Below are 26,236 nucleotides of genomic sequence, written 5' to 3'. Positions count from 1 at the left end.
CTGTGGAGGAGAACCAGGGTATCTGAGCCAATAGCCTGCCAATTATTGGACATGTCAGCGAGACCATCTCAGATGAACTGACACTGATGTGTGAGAAATAATAAATGTTTATTGTTTTAAGGCACCAAAAGTGGGGTGATCTGTTATTCATCAAAAGCTAACCAATACAGATGTCCTACTTCCTTTAATCCGTGCAATGCTTCTATAAGGATATTATCACTCCCATTTTACGGGTGGAAAATTGGGCCTTGAGAGTTTATTTCCTCTAAAGTCTCATAGCTAGTAAATGGCAGAGAAATTTAAAAACCAGATTTGCTTGATCCTAAAGCAAAATGTCTTCCTAACATTGGCATATGGATCACATGTTTCTAATGAAGCCACTGATTCATTCATTCATTCCAAAAACTTTTTTAGGACCTACATTATGTTGGGTACTGTGTCAGATACTGGTAATATACAAATGAATAAGACACAGTTTCTGCCTTCAAAATAAGCTCAGAGTTAAGGCAGCAGGCATGCACAAATAAAGACAACACAATGCAATAACATAGATATTTCAAAGTTGTAATAGGGACAGACTGATGATATTGGGAATTAGCACATGTGGGGACTTCTGGGTAGAGAATCTAATACTATATTGAAATTTTGATGTTCCAAATTTACTTTGAGTAAATTACTAAAAATTACTTTGAATAATTTTGAAAAGTATTTCTTTGCCACACCGTTCTGTTAAGCATTTCAGATTTATGTCTGAGGCCTAAAAATAAAAATGATCTAAACTCTTTGCACTAAATCTTATTCCACCTATGTCCACTAATAATGCTCCTTTCTATACTCAACTATATATTCATATTTTATATATTAATTGCATATCAAATTCTTAGTCCTTCAAGTGCATTCAGTTCCTGACTTAATACCACTGAGACTGAAAACAGTCTCTCTGTTAGAACTATTTTCTCAGCCCTGATCAGCTCAGTTCCCACAGCCATGTATAGTAACAGCCATGGGGGTTATCGTAACAGAAGCTTGAAGTGTTTAGAGAACACAAGAGTGTCTAATTTCTCGTGGAATATCATACAGCCTTTAAAAAGAATAGGGAAGATATTTAAGATTGCAACATAAAAAATATTGCCGAGTGAAAACACTGGAGAAGTTATACTGAAACATTAATCAAATGTATATTTCATATATATATGCTCACACACATACACATGCATCCTCACGTACCTGGATTTGAATCTAACCTATTCTTTTAACTGCTGTGCTGAACAGTGTTTTTTAGCCCTCACTACACTTTTTCTTACCTTTCTTGGGGGCACTGCCTGAGACAATTAGATATGTGCTTACTTTAATCAGCCTATGAAACTAAAATTCTTGAGTTCCTATCTGCTAGATAAAATCATACATTAATGAGGGCCTAGAAGGGACTGATTAGGAAGTGAGGGGAGGTGCACAAAGTCCGGTGAGACAGGCTGACCAAGGTAAGAATCGCTTCTGACCTATTTTTCAAAATGCCTGTGGTGTCTGCTTTTCACCTAGGAAAGGAGGAATTAGAATATTCTCTTATGGCCTAAATGTTTGCCTTGCTTCATAACTACTAAGATTGTTAGTCTTGAAGTTTTGAGGAGCAGTTTGAAATTTAACCACCAGATATGACGGTGGAAAACCCATCTGGGGTTGTAATAAGCCAACTTTTGAAATAAAACCTAACCTAATGCTGGGTGCCACTTGTCCTTACCTTATTACACCTTATTAAAAAGGTTTAATCTCTTTTAACAGCAGCTTATTCACATGACAGGTTCTATATCTACAAATCTATTTTTAACTCTATGTAGTTCTATCTCTACATGTAATGGTAGTTTTAAAGAGCGGATTTTCCTCATTTTAACAGTGTTTTTCTAGAATAAGTCAGAGAGGCTATCTCTGCTACAGTTTATCTTTTTCTGCCAAATTTCTTCTAGAATGTTAATTTATTATGTGAGCACCCATTCCAGGACAGCTGGGCCTTGCTTGTGTCAAATGAATACATAGATGTGATCCCTACCCACGTGGAGCTCTGTTCTAGGCTGACAACATATAAAGTATTACACTTAAAGAGGATGACAGCCACGAAAAAATAAAGCCTGGGCCTGATTAATGAGCGATGACCCCTCAGGGAAATATCCTTTGAAAACAGTCCTGAAAGATGAGAGAGTCCCCAGTTAAAGGATACCACGAAGTTAACTTCAGGCAAAGGGGACAGCATGTGGGGAGAACCTGAGGGACAAGAAAGGACCTGTTCTAATCTTGGGGCAGAGAAGACTCCCAGTATGACTAGAGCAGGGGCCAGCACACTTTTTATTTGAAAATCCAGGTAACAGATGTTCTAGTATCTGTGGGCTATGAGGTCTCTGTTACAAATACTTGACTCTGTAGTAGTAGCATAAAAGCAGTCATGAGCAATATTTAAATGAACGGAGGTGGCTATGTTCCAATAAAACTTTATTTACAAGAATAGGCAGTGACTGGATTTGGCCATAGTCTTCCAATCCCTAGACAAGAATGAAAGGAATAAAAGGTATTGTGGTTCAACATGGGGACACTGAGGAGAGACACTGCCAGCACATGTAGGGTCTTGAATTGGAACCTCCCTAAATCAGGCCATCCTAGGATGGAATATTTCCTGCTCCTTGCTGGCTTAACAACCTTGATTTTCATATTATCAAGGAGATAGCTGGGCCCGCCCGTTAGGGCAGTTATAAGGATTAAATGAAACAAGATGTATGCCTATAGAATAGACATATTCAACAAATTCCGTAAATCTCAATTCCCTTGTATCCAGTGTGAAGTGTCTGCTTTGTCTTGAAATATAGGAAATGAGTCTTATGCTTTCAGCGGGCCTTGGCTGCTTTACACAGCAGTCACTCTGTCTTGGAGATGGCTCTGCAACTCACTTGGGCCCTGTGGACTTCTTTATGGATTAGCAGAACGCTCTGGTTGCATATTTAACCTTTCTCTTTACCTCTAGAGAAATGATGTGAACGTTTGTTTTAATTGCACCGCCCAGGTTTAATTTAATAACTCTTCCTATGTTAATTTAGTGATTTGAAAAAAGCTGAATTTTGTCTTTAATTAAGTGAGAGCAAAGGGCATTTTACGTCCTATGTCAGGAGGGGGGCGAACATTATTGTTTGTAATTGGCAAGAATGAGGAAAAACATCCTACCCATTAATGAAATTACAAGGTTACTCCTGTTTCAATTTTGCCCCTCTCCCACCGAATAGCTGAATACAATATGAAGGGATTTTAAAATATAAGATGGAGAAAGTGGTTTTTTAAGATACATACTATATATGCTATACATTACATATGTAGTATATCATACTATATATTATATATAATATGTATATTATATATAGTATATATAGTATGTATATTTTATATAGTATATATACTGTATATTTTATATAGTATATATAGTATGTATATTATATATAGTATATATATACACTATATTTATATATTTTAAAATTTTCTAATAGGACAGCTCAACTTATGTGTGTCTCTGTGTATGTGTGTGTGTGTTTACCTACAGTTGCATGAGGGCATGTGTTTTGAATGTAACTATCATTACATTACTAAAATGAAAAAATATAAAATAATTTTACCACGTGTTTATTAGTAACCTACTTAAATAACTGCAGGCAGACTCCAGAATTTTATTTCTAATTGTATTCCCTAAATGACAGAGTTGAAGTCCATGTATATACAAGAAGCGAGAGGAGAGACCTGCTACTAAGGCCAGTGGGAAAGCGAAAGAACTTGGTGAGTTGCCCAGTGTCCCACAAATGCACCCAGTGTCCAACAGGTATGAGATGCAGAAATGGCCTTTGTTCTTCACGTTGCACAAGCTGCTAGAGTTTTTTGTTTTTGTCTTTAATTTTTTTTATTATACTTTAAGTTCTGAGATACATGTGCAGAACATGCAGGTTTGTTACATAGGTATACATGTGCCATGGCAGTTTGCTGCACCCATCAACCCATCATCTACATTAGGTATTTTTCCTAATGCTATCTCTCCCCCAGCCCCCTACCCCGGCTCAGGCCCCGGTGTGTGATGTTCCCTTCCCTGTGTCCATGTGTTCTCATTGTTCAGCTCCCACTTATGAGTGAGAACATGCGGTGTTTGGTTTTCTGTTCTTGTCTTGGCTTGCTGAGAATGATGGCTTCCAGCTTCAAGCTGCTAGAGTTCTTAGAGCTGTTTCTTATTGAAATTTATTGTTAGGATGAAACCTGGGACTGCACATGCGAGGAGAAGATAAATATTTAGAAAGGGATCAGAGTCATTCTGGATTGAAATCCAAACAAGCATTGACTTATTTTTTGTTGTAGGATTATTTAAAAAGATTTGCACACGTGCATACAAAGCTTATTCAACCCATTCGTAAAAGTATCACTTGGGGTTCTTTTTAGAAATAAAGATTTCAGGGCCTTATGCCCTAAGATTCTAATTTAGTCCATCCAAGGCAGGGCCTGAAAACCCGAATTTATATTTAGTACTCTGGATGATTTTCATAAAGGTGAGGTATGTGTCATGCTTTGAGAAACCCTGCGAGTAATAAGTTGACTTGAAAAATAGCATTATGAAAGCCAACTTATTTACAGTCTCTTTTTTTGCCTAATGATCAGAATATTTCAATATGCACCCATAATATGCCAACCTTGAATTTTCAAGAGATAGGCCCAAGTCATCTTTTTCACAAATACAAAGGATCTTTTTTTAGCGTTAATTGGCCAAGAAGGAGGGGGAGTCCACATGGCTGCCTTGGTGTAATTGCAACCCACTGTTGGCTTCTTTACCTCAAAACAGGTGTGGAAGTCATGAATCACCCCTCCTGGTTACTTTTGGCATTTTGCAACTGATTGTTTTAGAGGCCAAACTGTTTTGTGAAAAATTTAACTTGTCATTCTGTCAGAAAGCTTTTAGGAAGATATTTGACATTTAATTTTTTTAAGTCAATAATCTAGGTGATTCAACGCACATTTCTTTGGCTATTTTAAACATGCATGTTCTGCAAGGAAACAATTTTCAATGAAGATTTAGCAAATATCTAGACATATAATCCCCAAAAGTCTGGTTTCAAATGCAATAGTTGTACGGGTGCTGGAGATTTTGTCTATCAAGAACTAATTTGAGAAACAATATTTTGCCAGGGAAATAGAAAAGATCATTTTGATTTTTCTACAGAAAATGCTCATGCCTGGAACTATACATGTATTTTATTGACTATGAGGAAATAAAATATATTGCTTGAAAAATTCTAGAGTGAGAATGAAAATAATAATACTAAAATCTACCATTATTGCAATGGTATTGCAATTACCGTTTCTGTGAGCTAAGCCCTGTGATCAATGTCCTACATGTATTAACTAGTTTAATCCTTGGCAGGTCTCATTATAATTATTTGTGGAGGTAGAAACTCAGTCTTAGAATGTTAAATACAACCATATACGTGGAGTCTAGCTCCCAAACTCACCCTAATTATGATACTACACTCAGTGTTTGCTTTTGCCTGGCTTCCTTACTGCTTACAAACCACACAAATTTACCTAAGTCAAACCTCCCTGAATTACAATTTCCATCTCCACATTTAAAAAAGGAACACAATACACCATTTTAGTGATTATTTTAAAGAGTGAATGCTATTAGAAAATGTAAGTGCTTCCTGAAGTTCTATATACATCTAAACTACTAAGAAAAATACCAAAATAATCGTGATATTGTCATATTAATATGGGAGCATCCAGCATCAACTCCTGCTTTGAGTCTGCTGATCCACTTGATATTCAACCACAGTTAACACAAAAACCTGGCTTAATTGGAGGTAGCTGGTGGTGCAGGCAATGGGGATTTTCAAGGGTCAATGACATGATCCCAAGCTGGTCATTGATATGACTGACTTAGACAGTTGGAGGTAACTTCCTTTGCTTTGTCTTCTCACCCAGGACTTTTGTTTCACATTTGTATGCAAGTATTTATAATCAAATTTACAGCTTCATGTAAGAACAGGGACAATGGTCACTCTCATACAGGTAACAAGAAACTTAATTTTGACTGTAACTTCCATTTTTCTTAAGAACATAGTAGATGAAGCTGATTTTTTAAGACTAAATTGAAAAAAGACTGTTTCTAATTTCCCAGAGGTGCTGAATCAAGGTGCTCTGTACCTAGGCTTTGAATTTTCTGTAGCTGTTGTTTACATGCTTGTTTCCATTCTGAGCGTTGCTCTGCATGTTGAGGAGAACTCAGCTATTCAGAACACAGGATTGATTTCTCTTTGGCCAAATACAAATTTTTTGTTTGTTTGGCAAGAAAGTGATTATTTTCTAAAAGCATTAGATTGGGCAATTAGAACCACAGTCAACTAGCCAGATGTGTGGGCTTCACATACATCAATTTGTAAAGGCTTCATCTTGTATGTATTGCAAGAGAATCGAAAGCAATGTAAAAGAGAACATTTGAATCTACCCTTTCTTGAGACCCCCAAAAATGCTGCTGGGTGAAGGGAAGAAAGCAAATAGTAATATTCACTGATAACTTCCTAAATTCCAGAAGCTGTTCCAATCAGTTAGGGATTTGTTCAATAATCAGGATGAATATTTGCTGAACACTTACACATGCCAAATTCTAGGCATTATCTATGATCCTCCCAACAACCCCATGAGGTGAGTATTCTTTTTTATCTCTACTTTACAAATGAAGAAAAGGGACTGTAACCCAGAGAGGTTAACTAACTTATCCAAGTCAAAAAAAGTCACAGAACTGTGATCTGAACCCACTCAGCCTGGTGCTGGGGCTGTTGTATGCTATCGCCATTTATTTATGTACCAGAAGCCTGCTAGAGTGACGGAGACAGGAAAACACAAAGTTGAAAGGCATTTAACAGAAATTATTAACAGACATTTTAAATTAATCAACTACAAATTTTCATATTGCAATTTTAGAAACACTCACTTAACACAATTGTTAAAAAACAACTTAACACAATTGTTAAAGAGAAAAAAAACTGAAAATGTCAGGGCCAGGTCAGACAAAATTGTCTCATTTTCTTATAAGTTTGTAATGGATATCTGTTTTGCTATTATCCTTCTTTTTGTAATAGCACCCTGAGCCTATTGGAGGAAACATTAGTTCTCTATTATCAATCCACATGGTTTGAATGGAGACCTAGGCCTGGCTAATCAGAGTAATTTTATCTTCCTGAATGATGCAATTGGTCCAGGGTGGGCACATGATCCAAGTCATTCAATCACAGTGAATCATTTGGATATGGTTTGTCTTCACCAAAACTCATGTTGACATTTGATCCCCAGTGTGGCCATGTTGAGAGGTGGAACCTAGTGGGAGGCAGTTTGGGTCATGGGGGTGCATCCCCCATGAATAGATCAAAGTCCTTTCTTGTGGGGTAAGGGAGTTCTTGCTCTGGCAGGGATGGGTTAGTTCCCATGAGAGTGAGCTGTTAAAAAGTGTCTGGCCTTCCTGGTTTCTCTCTTGCTTTCTCTTTCCCCAGGTCATCTCTTTACGCATACCTGCTCCCCTTCCACTTTCCACCATGACTGGAAGCACCATGAGGCCCTCACCAGATGGAGCTGCTCAGTCTTAGACTTTTCAGCCACCAGAATTATAAGCCAAATAAACTTCTTTTCTTTATAAATTACCCAGCCTCAGGCATTCTGTTATGGCAACACAAGATGGACTAAGACAATGCTAGTTCTACTAGAAAGTGAGTTTTCTCTTTTGCCCTGGACTGACCAGACACCGCCACTTGGAGCCTGAAACTAAAGCTGACGGAGTAGAAGGCAGAGCTGATAGAGAGAAACAGATTTGCAATGATAGCATTTCTACTTTGTCTTTTCTACTGTAAGCATATTTTTACCTGTAAGTCCAGTCTTACATAGCAGTCTTACTTGTGGACTCTAACATCACGTTATAGATTCATGTTTTGGCTTAAACCAGGTTGAATTGGGTTTGTCACTTACAATTGGAGGAGTCTGGTTTATTATTGCATCTACCCCATCCAAACTGGGAGGGACAGTGGAGGCACAAAATGAACTGTGAACTTCCAATCTGCATACTTGTGTTTGACTCTCTTCTCCATCATTTTTTGGCTACATGACCTGGGGCCAATCTCTTAATCACTCAGCATGTCAGTTCCCATTTCTATAAAACATGAAAGTAAAATTCATTTCCCTAATGCTGAAGGTGGTATAAGGACCAAATGATTACAGAAAAGCACTTTGAGAACAGCAAAGAACAGATGTCAGGATTCTCATCTACAACCTAGACCAATAAGAATTGGAAGATATTCATAATGTCTCTCAAAGCATTTCTTAACTGAGATGCTGGAGTATTGCAGGTTACCTCAAGTGCTGAATCTGGCCCTACGGGTTCCAGAAAAATAGGAAAACAATGATGATCCTTATCTTACTGAGATAAACTAGCATTTCCTGTTTCCATTATTCAATTACAGGAAGCATAACATTTATTTGCAAATGCAATTAGAAAGCTTAAAATCTAAGCCTCAAAATTGTGCTCTATGAAAATGAATGTCAATCTTTATGTAGAGGAAGAAAGAAGAACTAAGAAAAAATTTTCCTACTCATTGATGAGTAATTATGTTCCAGATCATTTTGAGAAATGACACCTGTGTGGTTTGAAACAACACAAAAATAACACACAACCTGCACTGAAATCAAAGTGTGGCAAGTCAACTTAAATATTTTTCAAATGCAAAACAACCCACTGCCACTCATTAAATTGTTGTTTGAAGAGAGAATAGAGTGCATTTTTAATAGACAATTATTCAGCTTACTAACTAGAGAAATATTACAGATGATGTTCAGTAGAGTTCATTTAAAATTTAACACCCATATATATATACACACATATATATGAATTATATATTACATGGTGCATCTTACATGGTACTATTCCTATATATATGAAAGTCCTCATATATATTTATATCTATATATATGAAAGTCCTCATTTATATTTATATATATATGGAAGTCCATATATCTCTCTCTATATATATATAGAGAGAGAGAGAGACATATATGAGAGAAAGTCCTCATGAAATGGCTATCCATGGTAGATATATATGTGTAGTTGTTAACTGGTAAGTTCCTAAGTAGATTTGTATATCCCGGCCCATATCCACTGAGTCCCAAAGTAGATTTGCCATCTGAAGTGAATTTGTGGCATGTGAAGTGAACAGACACAGATGTACTACCTTTTACACCACCCACTGCCATCAGAATGCTGTCTAGAGCTTAACTTTACCTCCTGACTCCCCCAAGATAATCCTTACCATTTTAAGTCCCCCAGGGCTAAATCCAAGGTTTAAAGATATTATATTATTAAATTAGAAAAAAATGAAAGAAAGAAGATTGCTTACTAAACATCTTCATACACTTCAACTGTGAATCATCCCAGTCTCTGACTCCATTATCTCTTATCTGGACATTTCGAGTAACCTTCGTGCTCTGTTTCTATACTGGAAAATCTAATCTCATATTTTTGACAATAATATATTTTAAATAAACCAGATAATCATGCTTTCTAGGCTTAAAACTCTAGGATGACTTCCCATTTCATATATACAATGTCATTATCAGGGTATATAAGACTTCATCTGCACCCCACCTGGAACCAACCTCTCTGTCTGGTTACATGGTGCTATTCCTATTGATCCCACCTCAGGAGCTTTGCATTTAATCTTCTTCTTGCTTCAAAAACTGTCCCCAAATATATCAATGTTGCCTTTTCCCTCAATGCATTTAGACCTCTATCCAAATGTTACCTCATCAGAAAAAGCAGAACACCATATTTACTTGACAGCCTTTTACCCAGTTTTATTCATTCATTCATTCATTTTTTTCAGAGTCAGACCTATTTGTTTGTTTGTTTTCTATGACTTTCCGATAGAATATAAAAATCCACCGGAGTGGGTTTTGTTTTGTTCTCTATTAGGGCACTGTGTGTCAAATGTAGTAGGGCACTTAATAAATATTTGTTGGATGAATTAATGTTATTATATAGGTAAATTCAATTTAGTCTCATCAAAGAGTAAAAGGTCAGTTAATTTAGTAGGGTGATTTAAAAATATACATACTAGCATTATAGTATTCATTAAGGTCTTGCTTTTTGGTTTTTATAGATCTGGGTTAAAATTCTGGCTTTGCTGCCTATTAGCTGAGTGACCTTGAACATGTTACTTAAACAATCTCAGCTTTAGTACACTCAAGTAAAGAATGTAGAAATGGAAACTACCTCATAATAAATTTAAATGACATAAGCTATGTGTTTTATTCTAAACATTTAGGACATTGTCTAGAATAAAATATATATGTACTCATACACAGGAAAACACACACAATACTAGCTCTTTTGTTCTATGGTTAATTCCAGAAAACAACTATAAAACTAAAAAAGTACAAGGAAAAAAATTAAAATCACCTGGCTTTTTGTATCCAGAGATTGCCAACACATATTAATTTTCCCTTAAATATTTTACTTTTAAAAACTAACAAAACAGAGTCATGGTGAAGAACATATTTAAAGTATATATATTTTATCATGAAAGCTTTCTTTTTTTATGAACTATGTCTTTGAAGCATGCTTCTAAATGGCTACATATAGTTCCAGCATAGTAGTATGAAAAAGTAATTGATTTAAAGAAAAAAAGTATAAATGGGTGTCTTGTGTAGCACATGCTTACTTTTATAAAGGTAAATATAGATTTCTGAAAGATAATAAATATTCCTAACCCTTCACTGAGTGATCATCTTTATTCATTTTTTTTATAAACAGTTTTTTTTTTTCCAAGAAAAATGTGATCAGGCCAGGCATGGTGGCTCACGCCTGTAATCCCAGCACTTTCGGAAGCCAAGCCAGGTGGATCTGCTGAGGTAAGGAGTTTGAGACCAGCCTGGCCAACATGGCGAAATCCCGTCTCTACTAAAATAAAAAAAATTAGCCGGGCTTAGTGGTGGGTGCCTGTAATCCCAGCTACTCCAGAGGCTAAGGTGGGAGAATCGCTTGAACCCAGGAAGCAGAGCTTGCAGTGAGCCTAGATAATGCCATTTCACTCCAGCCTAGGCAACAGAGCAAGACTCTATCTCAAACAAAAAAAAAGAAAAAGAAGAAAAGAAAAATGTGATCAGCGTATACACCCTTTTACAACCTGCTTTTCCCTCACATAAATAATCGTACTTTTGTAATACCACTTTTTACAGGTGTCCAATGTTCCCTTGTGTGGATATACTATAACTTACTTTTTAATAATCTATGATTGAAGATTCAAGCATTGGAGCATAATGATTAAAAACAGACGCTTTGGAATCAGGGGGGGAAAAAAAAGTCTTAAAATCGTAGTTCCACTACTTTAACTTTGGTACCTTGCACAGTTTTCTTTACCTTTAGAATCATAGTTTCCTCAGCTGTAAAATGTTAGGCTCTGGGATAATTATTTCTGAGTTATATACATATTTTGAATATTAAGGGAGAAAATGAGAAAATGTGTGAAAAGCATTTAGCACAGTAAATGACACATTTAGTCCATGTGGTTGTCATTATTATTAATTTAATATTATATTCATTGTGATTATTCTTGGTTCAATATGTTTGGGTATGAGAGAATAAAAGAACACAACACACGTGGGACAGAAAATGCTTTCGCATTGGAGTAAAGAATAACTAGCATGCCGGGCGCGGTGGCTCACGCCTGTAATCCCAGCACTTTGGCAGACCGAGATGGGTGGATCATGAGGTCAGGAGTTCGAGCCAGCCTGACCAATATGATGAAACTCTGTCTCTACTAAAAATACAAAAATTAGCCAGGCGTGGTGGTGCGTGCCTGTAATCCCAGCTACTTAGGAGCCTGAGGCAGGAGAATTGCTTGGAGCCGGGAGACAGAGGTTGCAGTGAGCTGAGATCATGCCACTGCACTCCAGCCTGGGCAACAGAGTGAGAGCGAGACTCCATCTCAAAAACAAACAAACAGACAAACAAAAACAAAAACAAAGAATGACTAGCATGGTAAAATGTCTACTGAGCCCTTTGCCAAGGTTTTAAGGCACTAGAACCAGCCAGCCCTGCCTTTCTGAGCTGAGTCCTAGCTCCATGGGGCTACATCTCAAAGATTCTAGATTCTTGTAATCCCAATATCTTTCTCGTAATCCCCCAGCCCTAGACAGTGTGGTTGCGCCTCCTGCTTTTTATGGGTGCATTTAATATGCCTGTATTGCTTCACTGTCTCCTTTAGATTTTCAATTTTCTCATACCCCTTAAGCAAATTCCTTGTATTAAATTCTGTTAAAACACCTTGTATGATTCTGTTTTTCTCACTGTACTCTGGCATCTACACCTTCTTCATGAAGGATAGGTCTCTGCCCACCCACAGGAATAGTGGTCTCAAACATCACAGCGACCAGTACAGCCAGGGATGTCCAAAATTATACTATTTTAATGCAATGCTTTCTGGAATTCCATCCTTAACTTTTCCTTTGTCTTATCTATATTTGTATCACATCCACATATTTACTTAATATTTTAAAATCAACTGATTTTTGATGAATGCAGTTATTTGATAAGAAGACGTCATATCACTCCGGCAAATAAACTTGCCACAGATGAAAGATACTCATTATCACACATTCGGATAAAGATACGTCTTTAAAACTAAATGCTTCAAAATTATCTAATGCCTCATCATCTTGAGAGCAGGCATTATCTACTTTTCTCTAATGACTTATTGGTTGACATGGAAGAGTAGGTGGGGATGTCCTCTATGTAGTTATTCAGAGACCCCAGGTTCCTTCCACCTGGAATCACCATCATCTTCAACATGTGACCTCCATAGACTTGCAGAGTAAGAAGAGAAAAGAGAAAATTGTGCAAAGGGGAGATGTATGATTCAGTCCTGGAAGTGATGCTCACCATTTTGCCTATATTCTCTTGGCTGTAACTCAGGCACATTATAACAGTCTAACTACAATGAGGCTAGAAAATGCAGTTCTGCTACATACTTGGGTTATGCTAAGTGCTTGAGAAGATGACACACCCAGGTATAGGTAAGCCTCGGAATTTTCTACTCAGCAGATGCATTCATCAAGGGGCCAAATTACTTACTACTAATTTATTCAGTCACATAATATTTCTCCAGTGACAATCTTGGTTCAGGCATGGTGCTAGATTCTGGTGATAAATAATGGTGAGCTAAATGGACCTTCACTCCATAGAACAAAATGTCTCATGCTTCTGCTTTCAATCACAGCCCACTAATTACATGAATCAAACACTGTAGGAATCTTTTTATAGAACTCCTTCCCATTTGGGGTCAATAAAATTATCATTCCTAGAGATGTACAGCGTATATTATAATTCTCTTTGGAAAAAAAAAACCCATTAGTGGGAAAATCCTTGTAATGAACGAAATGAGATAAAATTTTTCTCATGTGAAATAAAAGTTAGAAAAAGAAAAAAATTCAATAGCAGTTTGAGATAATCTACATTAATATAGATTAATTCCCAACACAGCCTTCCTTAGCTGGAACCCTTTTCTCCATTTTATCTGGCTGACTGCATTCTATCCTTGAAGATTCAATTCAAGTAACACTCTTCTATGAATTCCTTGACACTTATTTCTCTAACCCTTGTTGCAGCCATACCCTAACTAGGCCTTTGGTTAGGTGTCTTCCACTAGCTCCTTTGTCATGTCAGTCCTAGCATTGTGTTCAAATCACATTCTTTTTTTCTCAGTTAGAATGTAAGTGCCTTGGAGCATGGGTCTGTGTCTTGTCTTTATTTTTTTCTCAATGTTTGTGATCTAGATAGTGCTTAATTAATGTTTATTCAATAAATAGGTGATTGAAGAAATATAAAAACTTTGTCATTAATATTGGATTCTTCCAGGTTATTATATGAATGGAGTGATTTTTAGTTTGGGGAGGTTGTGTGTTTTGAAACAGGTAGCATTTGGTTAGGCCCAGAGGAATTGGAAAAAAAGTTCTGTGAAAGGAATGTGGGATAAGCAAAAGAGCCTTAACCTACGAAAATATAAAAAGAACTGGGATGGGAGCTTAGGAATGAAAAAGTCTGACTGGAAGAGTCTTCCCTTAGAGTTGTTGAGGACTTTAATTATGATGACTGAGATTTTTGGAGAACTAACAAAATGAAAGTTGCTATGTTGTAACAAGTTTGGATAATGCTTTAGTTTTTTCCCTGAGTTGCCCAAAGAATGGGTAACAGATACCATAATGAGTGTGAACTCCTTTATGGAGATTTTCAAAGGAAAGGATCCAAACCACTGCATACCTCTTGAACCCCTTATCCCATTTAGAAATTATAAAAAGGGTCAAGATGATTAGAGAGATAATTTTGTGAAATAAACAATGATGAGGTCCTCAGCCAAGCTTAGTGATGGGTGATCTAGGGAGAGCCGTGGAACTCCGGAATGGATTCCCCGTAGTTGGAAGATGGTGTTGATGGCTCTGCGTCATATTCTCGTAACTAGTCTTTTAACTCTTTCCCTGAATAAATCTTGACCATCTTGAAATCTTGACCATCACCTTCCTCTTAATAGGGAACAAAAGAAGATGACTCCCAGTGAGCATATTTTAAAAGGACAAGAGAAAACAAACAAAATTGAATTTTGATTATGGCCACATTTATACCTAACTGTTCCACACACTGGTTATGCATATAGTCGTACATTTATTCCTCACAATGACCAAATACACTTTTTGTTATTGTTGTCTCTGTTTAATGAACAAAGAAACTGAAGATGCAAGATGCTGATAACTTTCTCAAACAAGCACAATCAATGTAAGTGGAGTTGTTATTTGAACCAGGACTAAATGTGACAACACCAAGACCCAATACTGTTTTCATAGAGTAGCACCCAGCGAATAGTGACTATAGGCGTGGCACAGCTAGAATGTTGACAGTCTTGAACACCAGGTAAAAGGTAAGAACATTTTCTCCAGTGATTTTTCACATGGCCAAGCTTTTTGAACAGGCTGACATAACTTCAGAATGGAGGTGGTGGAATGTAACCATCACTTACTTATTCAAGGAATATTTTAAGAGTATCGTATAAGATATTAGAAATGAACATGAAGAAAATGAACAGATTTCCCGAAGGCAGGCAGCTTGCATTTGGGGAGGGAAGCTTCACTAGATATTATAGTTCAACCAAGTGCCATTTGCAGAATTTAATGTGCTGTGTATCAAGTATATTAGCTTATTTTAGGAAGTGTGAACAAAACTGTGAACCCGAAGATGAAGACTGATGCCAGTGGCTGACAGATTCTCACAAATGAAACGACATGCCAGAGAAGACAGAGACATTTTGTCTGTGTTTTAAATATTCCCTTCCTGTCAAATTCCTGCTGCTGTGCCTCCAATATCATGCACAACAGAAGAAAATAGGAAGAAATGAACACAGAAATATTAGTTTTGCTGCTTGGGTTCCATAAGGCATCAGAAAACATTCTCATTTTCCCACTAGCAATGCTGTTCACACAGCTGGGTCTGCAGGCAGCATTCATCAACAATTTGTCAGGGTATTATCTGATGTTTAATAACACCACCAAAGAATTTGCTTTTGGAAGAATAGGGGACTTAAATTCCAAAATATATATTATGAATAATTTCCAAGCTTCACCAAAACACAAAGGCACCCTGGTAAGTTACAATCCTGCTTTTATTTTATTTTTAATAGACTCCTAGAATTATAAAATCATGCCAAATTTGTGAGTTTTCATGTTGGAAAGTTTCAGAGTATCTCTCCCCGGAGCATTGTTAGCAAATAAAACAAATTTATGAGAATGTGGGGCAAAGTCACTGGAAGGTCACATCTATTAATTTGAATTCTTCTGCCAAACCAGCGCATTCTACACATATATCCCCAAGACAAGGGACAATTGTGAGAATTTATTCGCATTGTTCTAATGATGTACATTCTATTTGGAAAATGAGTCACACATGGACTTTTCCATATATCTTGGCTGACTAGTTCACCATTTAGAAGATTCCTCTGTAGTTGCTGATCAATAGAGGCTGCTGTTTGTGGTGCTCAGTACTGCAGAGAGAAAAGCTTGGGCCTAGATAAACACACAGTATCTGCTTCCCTGGAAAAGTTTCTAAAAGAAGAGAAGATGCATTTACTACTCTGCACACAGCTTAAGATTTTCTACATTCTGTTAGAGTCAATTATTACTATTATTATTATTATACTTTAAGTTTTAGGGTACATGTGCACAATGTGCAGGTTAGTTACATATGTATACATGTGCCGTGCTGGTGTGCTGCACTCATTAACTCGTCATTTAGCATTAGGTATATCTCCTAATGCTATCCCTCCCCCTCCCCCCACCCCACAACAGTTCCCAGAGTGTGATGTTCCCCTTCCTGTGTCCATGTGTTCTCATTGTTCAATTCCCACCTATGAGTGAGAACATGTGGTGTTTGGTTTTTTGTCCTTGCGATAGTTTACTGAGAATGATGATTTCCAATTTCATCCATGTCCCTACAAAGGACATGAACTCATCATTTTTTATGGCTGCATAGTATTCCATGGTGTATATGTGCTACATTTTCTTAATACCATTTGACCCAGCCATCCCATTACTGGGTATATACCCAAAGGACTATAAATCATGCTGCTATAAAGACACATGCACACGTATGTTTATTGCGGCACTATTCACAATAGCAAAGACTTGGAACCAATCCAAATGTCCAACAATGATAGACTGGATTAAGAGTCAATGATTATTTTAATTTGAGGGCAACTTCAGTTTTATGATGATGGGTCAGAAAAAGGATGCCCTAAGCAGCAGAGGGGGACAATGCTTATGAAAGTATAGCAGAGCAGATTGAAACAACCTAACTCTTCTTGGCTTAGAACTCACAGAGCATGGAGCTCAACTTTTAGTTTCCACGGTGGAGTCAAACAGAGAATGGCCAAGAAATGGCAGCTGAAGTAGTTGATTGAATGAATGAATGTCCTCTGTTCTTCATTCTTCCATGCACCCACCCCTTTGCCATTGTTCATCCCCACCCTTTGACTTTGAGTTGGACTTTCTTTGGCCAATGTCCCTTGATGAGTGTCAGCATGGTAGTTCTGAGCATTGCACGCCTCTGCTTGCTGTCTTGCCTCTGCTACTGCCACAAGCAGTACATGCCCTGGCAAGACCATTTGTCCAAGAAGCATAAGTCACCCACACCTGAGTACACCCTGGCCCACTCTAGTTGTGACAGCCTGAATCAGGCGTGTCCAACAAAGTCCGGTCTGAAGACCTGCCCCAGCTGACTTAAGTCTTATCCATATCAGTAAATTATTTTTGTTCTAAGGCAGTGAATTTAGTTGTGTGTGTGTGTGTGTGTGTGTGTGTGTGTGTGTGTAGCATTATTCCATCAATAACTGATATAATTTTAATTCATAATTCCCTTCATTTATGTTTCCACTTGGGGGCAAGGGAGCAATATATTTACACTCTGTAGAGCTTAAAGAAGGACTTAGGATTTTCTTTTGTTGAGGTGATAAAATAATATGCAAAACTTTCAAAAGTAGGAATTTAACACAATACTCCTTGAAAATCATGATTATCATCTTCACCCACTGCTTAGGAGATTTGACATATTTTCTTTGCTATGGAAATAGGTTGGAATTAATCCCAAATCCTTCTCTAACAGTTGTTGACTATCTGTGGGAGTTAGGGTCAGGTGAAAATGAGTGGCTGTGATTAACCAAAAGTTGTCAGTAAGAAAGAGCTTTACTTTTTATTTTCCTTTTGAAATCTCTGTATGGTAGATGTACTTGACAGCAATAACTTAGCTTAAGCATACCCTGAGAATGACCCCATATGACAGACACACATGAATGTGTGTTCTGCGTTTTATGCTAAGGAATCTGAGGGTGGGCAACCCGGAGGTTTGTTTCTTATCTACGAGGAACACTGGAGCCCTCTGCCCATCCCGTGGGATGTGGGCCATACAAGCCATAGAGGCCCCATGTTTTGGGTTAAAGGTTTCCAGGTGAAGGTTGTTAAGGGGAAGATGCTAAGTTACTCTATAAACTGCATGTTTTTTGCAAGTGACTGTGGTTCTCCTGTCCAGCCCACTGCCACTGGACTGCCCTGTTTGTAAGCTTCCCACTAATAAAATCCTATATCTCATTTATTGGTTCTGGGTCTCTTCTTCGGCCTCCTGAACTTGGTGCCATCCCTTCTGAAGTTAACAGGGGTCCAGCACAACACTCTGCTATTGGGCTTTGAGATCTCCGAGGGCAAGCTATTCCATTTTTGCCTAATGCACTTCCTTGGCACTTACCAGAGCCCATTTTCTGATTATTCTCTCCAGGATGTTTTTTGTAAGGAATTTGCTTTCTCCACATTGAGATACTACCTCATGTAAGTGGAATCATACCATATTTGTCCATTTGTGTCTGGCTTATTTTGTTTCTTTTTAGGAATGTTGCTTTCTCCACATTGAGATTCCATGTCCTATAAATGGAATCATAACATATTTATCCTTTTGTGTCAGGCTTATTTCACTTACCATAGTGTCCTAAAGTTTCATTAATGTTGTAGCACGTGTCAGAATTCCCATTCTTTTTAAGGCTGAATAATATTTCATTGAAAGTACAATATACTGTTGGCTACTACTGGAAAATCCCAGAAAATAAAAATTATTGGTGAAAAGGTGGGACCTTTGAACACTATTGTTAGGAATGTAAAATTGTGTGGCCACAGCGGAAACAAGTATAGTGGTTCCTCAAAGAATTAAAATTAGAACTACCGTATGATCAAGCAATTTCACTTCTGAGTATATAAAAAAAGAATTGAAAAGCAGGGTCTCAAAGAGATATTGGCACATCCTTTTTTATAACCATATCATTCACAATAGGCAAGGGGTAAATGCAACCCAAATGTCCATCGATGGATGGACTGATAAAATGTAGTATATACTGTACTTACAATGGAATATTATTCAGCCTTAAAAAGAATGAGAATTCTGACACATGCTACAACTTTAATGAAACTTTAGGACATTATGCTAAGTGAAAAAAGCCAGACACACAAAAAAATATGGCATAACACTTATATGAGGTATCTAGGGTAGTCAAATTCATAGAAACAGAAGACAACAATGGCTGCCAGGGGCTTGAAGGAGGTAATAATGTGGAGTTGTTTAATGATATCAAGTTTCAGTTTTGCAAATGCAAAGAGTTCAGGAGATGGATGGTAATGATGTTGTACAACAATGTGAATGTATGTAACACTACTGGACTGTCCACTTAAAAATGGTTAGGATGATAAATTTCATGAGTATTTCATCACAATACAAAATGTTTATTTGCAATGTGTATGATCTTTTTCTCCAACTGTGTATGAATGAAAGCCGAGAATGTCCGACAGTATTCTAGGCAACTTTTTTCTAATCATTTTTAAAGCCATTGACAGAAGTGCAAGGGCCACTGTCCCATCCACACTCCAAATTAATGGTAGATACATTGACATGTGCCTCTATGGGCAACGACTGCATTCTGATGACTTGAAGGTTCCTCAACTGTTTCATTTTTGGCAGCTGAATAAAGAATGACATAATGTGAATGAATATTTTATAAAGAAGACGTGGCAGCTGTGCAACATGAATAGCTGCTTGACTTTTACTGTAGCGAGCACTGGAATGTCAGGCTCTGTCACCTTGTTTTAGCTGACAAGTTCAGGGCTGATGAGGTGAATGGGCCTGATTGTCTAGCACAGAGAGAGTTCATATTGTAATCTGAAGGCATATGATCCAGTAAGGTGAGTTAGAAATTAAAAGATAAAAGATAATTAAGAAAGGGCTGCACTAAATAATCCCTTAAAAGAAATGAGTCAGATTTCATTGCCGTAGCTCAAATTATATTTTGCACATTCCAGCTGGAGGAAATCTCTCTCATTCAATCAAAGGAAAATCATTGTTTGGAGCTGACGTAAATTACATTGTTTGGAGGATTTATATTTGGGGTTACTTTTTAAAAAGGATTTTGCACGATAGAAACTATAAAGCAATCAGCTAATAACTTCATGACCAAATCAAAATCTCACATACCAATATTGACCTAAATACCCTGTTTAAAAGGCACAGAGTGGCAAATTGGATTACAGTAAAAAAGACCCATTAGTCTACTGTCTTTAAGAGAGACCCACCTCACACATATTGACACCCACAGACTCAAAGTAAAGGGTTGGAGAAAGATCTACCATGCAAACAGAAAATAAAGGGCAGGGGTTCCTATTATATCAGATAAGAGAGACTTCAAACCAAAAAAAAGTAACAAAGGACAAAGAAGGGCATTACCTAATGATAAAGTATTCAATTCAACAGGAGGACTTGTGTATCCTAATTACATATGCACCCAGCACTGGAGCACCTAGATATATAAAACAAGTGCTTCTAGCCAAGGCAGGAGAATAGCTTGAGGCCAGAAGTTTGAGACAAGCCTGGTCAACATAACAAGACCTGGTCTCTATGAAAAAAAAATATATATATATATTTATATATATATTTACATATATATTTATATATTTACATATATATATTTACATATATATTTATAGTTATATATAGTTATATATAGTTATATATAGTTATATATAGTTATATATAGTTATATGTATATTTATATATATTTATAGTTATATACAGTTATATATATATTTATATATAGTTATATATATTTTTATATATTTATATATAGTTATATATATTTATATATGTTTTTTATATATATATTTACACACACACACACACACACACTGGCCAGGAACAGTGGTACATGCCTGTATTCTCAGCTGTTCAGGAGGCTGAGACAGGAAGATCACTTGAGCCCACGAGTTTGAGGTTGCAGTGAGTTATGATCATATCACTGCATTCTAGCCTGGATGACAGAGTGAGACCCTGTATGAAAACAAAATAAAACAAAACAAAACAGAAAACAAGTACCTGAAGCCCTACAAAAAGACTCAGTCACACAGTAATAGTGGGGACATCAACACCTCACTGAAAACATTAGGTGACCGAGACAGAAAACTGGACTTAAATTTGACACTTGACCAATTAGACCTAATAGACCTCTACAGAATACTGTACGTATCAACCACAGAACATGCGCTTCTTCTCATCTACACATGAAATGTAATCAAAGATTGACTAAACGCTCGGTCATAAAGCAAGTCCCAATAAATTCCAAAAAATCAAAATTATACCAACCACACCCACAGACCACAGTGGAATGAAAATAGAAATCAATACCAACAAGATCTCTCCGAACCAACAATTACATGGAAACTAAACAGCTTGCTCCTGAATGACTTTTGGATAAAGAAAACAAGGTAGAAATTTAAAAAATCTTTGAAATGAAAACAGAGACAGAACATACCAAAATCTCTGAGATGCAGTAAGAGCAATATTAAGAGGAAAGTTTACAATGCTAAACACCTACCTCAAAAAGTTAGAAAGATCTCAAATTAATGATCAAACATCACATATAGAGGAACTAGAAAAACAAGAACAAACTAACTCTGAAGGCAGCAGAAGAAAATAAAATTAGAGCACCAACTGAACAAAATTGACATCCAAAAATCCATACAAAGAATCAATGAAATCAAAAGTTTGTTTTTGAAAGGATAAACAAGATCAACAGACTTCTAGCTAGATTAATGGGGAAAAAAAGATCTAAAGAAGCACAATCAGATATAAAAAGGTGACATTACAACTGATCTCACAGAAATACAAAAGATACTCTATGCATGCAAACTAGAAAATTTAGAGGAAGTGAATAATTCCTGAAAATGTACAATTTCCCAAGAATGAACCGGGAAGAAATAGAAATCCTGAATAGACCAATATTGAGTTTCAATATTAAATGAATAATAAAAAGCCTACTAACCACAAAAAGCCGTGGACCAGATGGAATCACAGTCAAATTTCACCAGATGCATGACGAAAAGCTAGTACCCATTCTACTGAAACTATTCCAAAAAATTGAGGAGGTGGTTCTCCTCCCTAACTCATTCTACAGAGTCAACATCACCCTGATAGCAAAACCTGGCGAAGACACAAGGAAAAAACAAACAAAAAGCAAATGAAAAACAAAACTACATGTCCATATCCCTCATGAAAATAGATGCAAAAATCCTCAACGAAATACTGGCAAACCAAATTCAACCGCACACCAAAACTGAATTCACCATGTTCAGGTAGTGTTCATTCCTGAGATGCAAGGTTGGTTCAACATACACAAATCAATAAAGGTGATTCACCACATAAGCAGAATTAAAAACACAAACCATATAATCATCCCAATAGAAGCGAAAAAAGTTTTCAATAAAATGCGATATATTTTCATAATAAAAACCATCAACAAGCTAGGTGGTAAGAAAAATACCTCAAAATAACAACAGCATCTCTGAGAAACCCATAGCCATATCATACTGAATGGCCAAAAGCTGGAAGCATTTCCCTTGAGAACTGGAAAAAAAAAAAAAACAAGGAGGCTCACTCTCACCACTCTTATTTAACATAGTCCTGGGAGTGCTAGCCACATCATTCAGGCAAGGGAAAGAAATAAAAGGCATTCAAATAGGAAAAAGAATGCCTTTTCAAATTATCTCTCTTTGCTGATGATATAATTGTTTATTTAGAAAATCCCAGGGACTCCACCAAAAAGCTATTAGAACTGATAAATGATTTTAGCAAGTTTTCAGGATACAAAAATCAATGTAAAAAAAATCAGTATCATTTCTATACACTAATGAAGTTCAAGCTGAGAGCCAAATCAAGAATGCAATACCATTTATAATAGCCACACAAAAATAAAATACCTAGGAATACACTTAACCAAGGAGATGAAACATCTCTATAAGGAGAACTACAAAACATTCCTAAAAAAAATAGATTACACAAACAAATGGTAGAATATTCTATTCTCATGGACTATAAGAATAACATTAAAATGGCCATGCTTCACACAGAAATCTACAGATTCAACATTATTCCTATCAAACTACCAATGTCTTTTTTTTTTTTTTTACAGAATTAGAAAAAATATTCTAAAATTCAAATGGGATAACAACAAAAAGTGTCCAAATAGCCAAAGCAATTCTAAGGAAAAAGAAAGCCAGAGGCATCACATTACCCAACTTCAAACTATACTATCAGGCTACACTAACAAAAACAGCATGGTACTGGTACAAAAACAGACACATAGACCAATGAAACAGAGAATCCAGAAATAAAGCCATACTTCTACAGCAATCTGATCTTCAACAAAGTCTACAAAAGTAAGCAGTGTGGAAATAACTCCCTATTCACTAAATGGTGCTGGAATAGCTGGCTAGCCATATACAGAAGAATGAAACTGGACCCCTACCTTTCATCATATATAAAAATTAACTCAAGGTGGATTAAATATTTAAATATAAGACCTCTAACTATAGAAATCCTAGAAGAAAACCTAGGAAACACCATTCCGGACACTGACCTTGGGAAATATTTATGACTAAGTCCCCAAAAGCAATTGCAACAAAACCAAAAATTGACATGTAGGACCTAATTAAACTAAAGAGCTTCTGCACTTTTTCTGTGAACTATTACCAGAGTAAATGGACAATCTACAGAATAAGAGAAAATGTTTGGAAACTCTGTATCTGACAAAAGTCCAATATCCAGAATCTATAAGGAACTTAAATCAGTAAGAAAAAAACCAACCCCATTAAAAAATAGGGACACGACATGAACAGATACTTCTCAAAAGAAGAAATACAAGTGGCCAACAGACATATAAAAAAAGTTCCACATCACTAATCATCAGAGAAATACAAATCAAAACCACAATTAAATACCATCTCGAATAGTCAGAATGGCTTTTATTAAGAAGTCAAAAATCAATAGATGTTGGTGAGGCTGTGGAAAAAATGAAACACTTACATATACTGTTGTGGGAGTGTAAACTAGTTCAGCCACTATGGAGAGCAGTTTGGAGATTTCTCAAAGAACTTACAACTAGCATTCTACCCAGCAATCCCAATCCAGGGTGTATATCCACAAGAAAACAAATTGTTCTACCAAAAAGACACTGTTCACAATAGCAAAACCATGGAATCAACCCAGACGTCCATCAGTGGTGGATTGAATAAAGAAAATGCAGTACATATACACGATGGAATGCTACACAGCCATAAAAAGAACAAAATCATGTTCTTTGCAGCAACATGGATGCAGCTGGAGGCCATTATCCTATGTGAATTAATGCAGCAACAGAAAATCAGATACTGCATGTTCTCATTTATAAGTGGCAGCTATATATGGGGTACTCGTGGTCATGAAGATGTCAATAATAGACACTGGAGACTAGTAGAGTTGGGAGGGAGGGAGTGGGGCAAGGTTTGAAAAATCAGCTGTTGGGTAATATGCACAGTACCTGGGTGATGCAATCATTCATATCCAAACCTCAGTTTACCACAATATATCCAGGTAACAAGCCTGCACATGCACACTCTGAATCTAAAATGTAAGTTGAAAGATAAATACATTAAGATTGGTTTTTATTTTTTCCTGATTCAGCACCAGTAGAAAAATGTAAGAGTCCCGGGAATTTCTTCATATATGTTATTAATGAATATTTTGCATCATACAAATTATGAAATTAGTTAGCTTTATATACATTGGATGTTGCACCAGAGTCCAAGTAACCAGAATTCAACACCAATCTTTATAATTTTCTTCACCTGTTGAATGACTTTATGCACGTGGCTGACAGGGTTTTATATTCTTGCTCTTCCAAAGTTTAGTCCACAGGTGAGTAGCCTGGCCTCACCCAGGAGCTAGTTAAGAATGCCGAATATCAGCCCACCTCAGGCCTATTGGATCAGAATTTGTAGTTTAACAAGCTCCTTAGGTGAATCAAATGTATATTAAAATTTGAGAAACACCCCTCTAGACTAATGATCCTCAAATTTCAATCTTTCCTGTATCACTTTCATGATCTCTTCTATAACAATATGCTAATCTTTAACTGAGGTTCTTTTCATTTAATCAACTTATTTCACCCAAATATATATATAGAAACTAGATAGAAATATCAGTTGCCATATGTGGAATATAATGGCACAAAAATTTATAATGACATAAAACAATAGTATGAAATTTCTACAGGTTATTTGGCACGGTTGTGATGAAGATAAAATGTGCTAATAAATGTAAGGCACTTGGAACGATGCCTGACATATAATAAATTACTATGCAAGTTTTAACTATTTTATTACCATTAAAATTAAATAACAATTATTAATAAGCCTTTTTTATCAAAAGGAAAATTAGTACTAGAAAAAAGTTAAGATTAGCACCACATTGAAATTAAAAGGAAATTTAAAAGAAGCCAAATTTCTCATTATTTAGCTGAATGTAATACTGTGTCCATGTACCACCTAAGCTCATCGTATGGCAACCAGTGGTGTATCCGCTTTGCTCCTTGTAAAACAAAAACAAAAACAAAAACAAACAAAAAAACCCACTTGTTTAGATCTGGATAGACATGTTTGTAAAATGGGTAATAATTAAGGGCGTATTAATTTCAAACGTATAAGGATAAAATTACACCACTTAAATATTCCACAATTCATATAATAATTTTCTATTGTCAGATATTAAAGGCTTGTTTGCTTGCTTTTTGCATTTGTAAATAAAGTCATCCTTTGATATCTCTGGGGGATTGTTTCCAGCACCTCCTGGGAATATCAAAATCTGCGGATGTTCACGTTTCTTATATAAAGTGGCACAGTATTTGCATATAATCTACACACACCCTATCATATACTTTAAATCATCTGTAGATTACTTATACCACGTGATGCAATGTAAACGCTACGTAAGTAGTTGTTATACTGCATTGTTTAGACAAATGACAAGACGAAAAAGTCTATACATATTCAGTACAGACACAATTTTCTTTAAGTCTACAGATGCAGGACGCACAGATAGGAAGAGCCAGTTGTAATGCTATGATGAGCCATTTTTCCTTTCCTTTTGGCAAAGATGAATGTTGATGGGATTACAGGGAACTAGATACCTTCAAACTCTTTTTTTTGAGACGGAGTCTCACTCTGTCGGTCGCCCAGGCTGGAGTGCAGTGGCGCGATC

Source organism: Gorilla gorilla, chromosome 21, assembly GCF_029281585.2.
Source record: "Gorilla gorilla gorilla isolate KB3781 chromosome 21, NHGRI_mGorGor1-v2.1_pri, whole genome shotgun sequence".
Classification (NCBI taxonomy): Eukaryota; Metazoa; Chordata; class Mammalia; order Primates; family Hominidae; genus Gorilla; species Gorilla gorilla.
The sequence above is the reverse complement of the archived record's forward strand: the minus strand, read 5'-3'. Positions refer to the sequence as shown.